Raw genomic sequence first — 5000 nt, 5'->3', positions numbered from 1 at the left:
CAGGATATGACCCTCTTCTCTTGATAATGCCACTATTTCACTGACTCGGGCTCCCGAGGCGAGAGCAAAAAGGAAGAGAAATTTTTGAGTCAAGTCTTTTAGAGGGCACGAATCGTTGTCAAGGTTAGAGGCAAAATGGAGCACCTTGTCCAGGGACCAGGAGATAGGTTTTGGCGGAGGTGCTGGGCGTAGTCTAGCGCATGCCTTAGGTAATTTATTGAAGATATCGCTGGACAGATCAATCTGGAAGGCGTACAGTAGTGGTATAGTCAAAGCCAATTTGCAGGTGGAAATCGTGTTGGCTGCTAAGCATTGTTCATGGAGGTGAATGAAGAAGGACATGCAAAATCAATGGTGATTTCCGTGGGATTTTTTGCTTTGACGAACGAGACACACTTTCTCCAGGAAGATTCGTATTGCCGTCGTGTGGATTCAGTCTTGTATTCCTCGAGGAAGTCCAGACTTTTCTTCGAGATTCCAAACCTTTTCTTTGCGGCTAAGAAGAGAAAATCATGAGATGAAGGTCCCTGACTTTCAGTGATGAAGCGAAGACAGTCGACTTCTGTACTTGTTGAGAGAGAACTGGGCCCGGTAGGGGGAACAGCGTGGGCTACAGCTCCAGGACCAGAGGGTACCAGATGCTCCGGGGCCACTTGGGAGCCACTAGGGCCGCTGTCCCTTAGAAGGTTCTCAGTTTGGAGAGGACTTTCAGCAGAAGGTTGGGGGGAGTGAACAGGTATATCCATGACCATCTGTTCCAATCCAGTGACATGGCATCCACTGCTTCTGCCTTGGGGTCCTCGTACGGGGCCACATATCGAGGAAGTTGATTGTTGTCGCTCGTTGCGAAGAGATCAATCTGAAGTTCCGGACTTGGTGAGAGATAAAGGAGAATGACCTTGCGTCTAGAGACCATTCCGACTCTATTGGGCTTGTCCGTGATAGAGCGTCCGCCGTCACGTTGCAGAATCCTTGTAGGTGAACTGCAGACAGGTGCTATTTCTTCTTTTCTGCCAGACGAAAGATCGGAAGAAGTACCTGATTTATCTGGGGCAATCTCGAGCCCTGACGATTGAGACATCTGACTACCACCGAGTTGTCCAGAGTCAGACAAATGTGGATCGAGGGAGGCGGGGAGAGTTTCTTCAGGGTAAGAAGAACCGCCATGGCCTCCAAGGTGTTGATGTGAAACGTCTTGAATAGGGGAGACCATGTTCCCTTAACCTGTCGTAGGTGGGAGTGACCTCCCCAATCCTCCAGTAAAGCGTCCGTGTGGAGGTTAATCGATGGAGGCGGGTGCTGAAGAGGAATGGACCTTTTCAGGGCCTTTGCTTCCGACCACGGCTTTAATAGTGAGCGAAGTCTGTTTGGAAGCCGTCTCTTGAGGTCTCTTCGAGCGATGGATGTAAAACATCTCCAGACTCCCGCGGCATCCTTTAGCTGTGCGCGAAGCACTGGCTTTGTCACAGAGGCAAACTGTAGAGAGCCGAGAACTTGTTCCTGCAGTCGTCTTGAGATCCGTTTGGATTTCAGAAGTCTTCTGACAGACCCTGCTATTTCCTTCCTTTTCTTCTGTGGGATAGAAAGGCGGTGTGACTGAAGATCCCAATGGATTCCCAACCAATGGAACTTCTGAGCTGGAGAGACGCGAGATTTCTCGGTGTTTATCTTGAATCCCTGATGCTCTAGGAACTGGGTGAGTTTGTTGTAGGCTCTTACACAATCTTCGAGCGATGTCGCCTAGACTAGCCAGTCGTCTAGGTAGGCCATCACTTGGACACCCTGAAGACGGAGTTGTTAGACCATGGCGTCTGCCAGCTTGGTGAAGATCTGTGGAGCCACGTTGAGCCCGAAGCCATGGCACTGAAGGCATAACTTTTCCTATGGAGTCGAAATCCTAGGTTGGAGGAAGCGTGATGATTCATTGGAACATACCAGTAGGCATCCGCCAGGTCTATGGAGACCGTATAGGCCCTTTGAGGCAGAAGGGTCCTTATTTGTGGCAGAGTCAGCATCTTGAACTTGTTGTTCGCAATAAACTTGTTGCGAGGGGATAAGTCTAAAATTACCCTGAGTTTGTCGGAGTCCTTCTTGGGAACGCAAAATAGTATCCCTTGGAACCTGGTTGACTTTACCCTCCTGATCACCTTCTTCTTCAAGAGTTCTAGGACATATTCTTCCAGGAGGGGGGTTAACCGTTAGAAGAATTGCTGGAAGGCTGGGGGTGGTTGCGTCCAGCTCCAGCCTAGTCCCTTCTTGACAATAGTGTGTGCCCAGGGATCGAAGGTCCAGCGATCCTGGAATTGGCGGAGTCTTCCTCCCACCGAAAGCACTTCATTGCTTCTGGTGTCCCGAGGGTTTGCCACCTCGGCTGCTAGCTCCCCTTCCTCCGCTGCCTCTGGAGGGGCGGCGAGACGAATCTCTGCCGGAACCTCTGCTTGAGCTCCTACATCTGTGACGAAAGGTAGTGTTGTGTTGCTCATACGCAGGGGTAAAGACCGGTGACTGCGACACCATTGGTTGGAGGACCAACTGAAAGGTCTGCTGTGGCTGTGTGGCCACTTAGGGAGTAGCGGAACCCGGAAACTGCCGTCTCTGTTGACGTTGCTGGGGTTTCGGCTTTTGAGATTTCCTCTTAGGTTGAGGGCCATTGTCCTGAGAGGATTTCCTTTTTCTCGACATACCCCACTAATGGAGAAGGTTCCTATTCTCCGTGGTGGCCTTGTCTGCAATATCTTTCACCAGGGAGGAGGGAAAGAGATATTTACCCCAGATATTTGAGGAAATCAGCCTCCGTGGTTCGTGTTTCACTGTCGTGTTGGCAAACACGAATTCACGACAGGCTTTGCGAGCCTTAGTGAAGCTATACAGGTCCTTAGTCACCGTTGCCAAGTGTGTTTTGGCTAGGACAATATAAAAGTCCAGGACTCTAGTATCCCCGGCCATAAGTTCTAGCTTTACCTGGAGGGACAGCGATGAGGCAGGCCTCTCCTTCGTATCCTGTTCCCTACGAAGGAGGTGATCATTTAGCCTTGGGATGTCTTCATTGAATTGACGACCGGCTACGTCAGGCTCTAACTTCCCCACCATGAAGGTTGACTGGGCGTCTTTCTAGTGCTAATCATCGGGGGGAATGGTAAGGGAGAAGGGTCTGCACTCCTCCAGTGCAGGGCAAGGTTTCCCTTCCTCCACTGCTTTTAAGACCGCTGTGAAGGCCTTTTCAATGACGGGGAAAGTCGCAGCATTCGGCGCAACGAAGGTTGGATGCTTCTTACTAAGCGCCGGCATCTTGGAGTTGGTGAAACCCCTGCTCTTCACCGCCTGGGCTAGCATAGCCTGGGCCTTCGCGAGATCGAACACGATAACCTCCTTCGGTTCGGTCTCCTCCTTTCAGGCTGGTTCGGACCTGAGCCGGACGTAACAGTCCGGATAAGCCTCGAAGTTCGGGAAGAATTCCACTTCTTCCAACAAGATAGAGCCAACCCTTTTGCTGATGTATATCTTTCCAGTCGTGATTGGCATATGGTCGGCATATCTCCATGGGTTAGTTTCCGAGCAAGTGGGGAGGTCCTTAACCGAAATCCGTTTCGGTTGTTTAAAGTTAACTAGAGTAGACCGGAATTGCTCCTGGGTTTCTCGTAGCTTTCTTTCCATGAGGGCTTCAATCATCTTGAAGACCTCCTGAGTGTCCGATGGAAGAGGGTCCGGGGTGGCTGAAGTTGAAGGAACAGGTTCCTCGGACAGCGCATGAGTCGCTGAGAGAGTAAGAGCGAGAGCAACCTCGGTCTCCGAAACAGGATATTCCACCTGATCTTCTTCATCATAGTCGAGTTCCTTGCCAATGAGGTTCTTTTCTGTCTCTTCTGACACTTCCGACATACATTTCACTTTATCGGAATCCAAGTGGCACTCATGCATGGACTGGGCCATGACAATATCAGGTTCCACCACGAGCTGGACGGTGGGGATCTGATCACGGGGGATCACAGAGTCTTTGAATGCCTTTGGGAAAAGCGAGGCCCTCAAATCTTTGCTGGCGAGATACGGTCCGGTGGCGTTCTTCTGGAAGCCACGCACCCATTTGCGTAGCTTCTCTTGAGCGTTGTACCTTGCCTCCGCGGAAGGAGGGTCGTCGAACGCCTCAGCCAAACGACTCTTGCAGACTGTACAGTTCTGCGGGTCCCAGTATTTCAAGTCGCCTTTCTTGGCGGCGCAGGGGGCGTGGGTCCGGCATGCCTTGTGCCCGTAGAAGTCCGGGCGCTTTACTCCACAGAGGTTGCTTTCACACTTCATACACTCCTCCTGTAAAAGAAAGAGATCATGAGTACATGGAAGGCATAAGAATGACTTACATTACTCTAAAATTAAGATAAGTTAATCTAAATTTTTAAGCATTAAAGTAATTGACAAAGTATTATAATGCCTGAGAATAGTGAGCGGGAAAGGAAGTAAATAGACACATACTTGTGAATCCCGCCCAGTCGGTTACCGTAACCTTATCAGTAGGCAGTTTCTTTTGTGGCCGAAGGTCACAAAACAGAAATCCATATGGATAAGCCGTGGTGGGTAGAAGCTAAGCCTCAAACAGAAATTGCCCGCGAGGTGTAGCAGGGACTGAGACCACTCAGATCCCTGGAGTAGAAGGGGAATAGGAGAAACCCCTTATTAGATATAGGTTCCGGCAATCAGCTGCACTAAGACGCACAGAGTATGCTGGAATATTGTAATGTACAATCAGACAGCACAGCCACAATTTTAGATGGTAGGACAATTCCTATATATAGAAGTGGCTAAGCCATCTGGCTGCAGTATGTTGGATATCGGCATGTTGTCGGCAGGTATGAGAAGGGGTGCATGTCCCTTAACGTCTCCGGAGGGTGCCGGCAGACCGACGGCATGCCGGAGGCCGGTCCTGCAGGATGGAAGGCATCAAGACAGACACATTGAGTATCTAAAATATAATACCATCGTGGCGACAGCCGGCACAGCGGCGGGTCACC

The sequence above is a fragment of the Palaemon carinicauda genome, chromosome 16 (assembly GCF_036898095.1).
Source record: "Palaemon carinicauda isolate YSFRI2023 chromosome 16, ASM3689809v2, whole genome shotgun sequence".
NCBI lineage: Eukaryota > Metazoa > Arthropoda > Malacostraca > Decapoda > Palaemonidae > Palaemon > Palaemon carinicauda.
The sequence above is the reverse complement of the archived record's forward strand: the minus strand, read 5'-3'. Positions refer to the sequence as shown.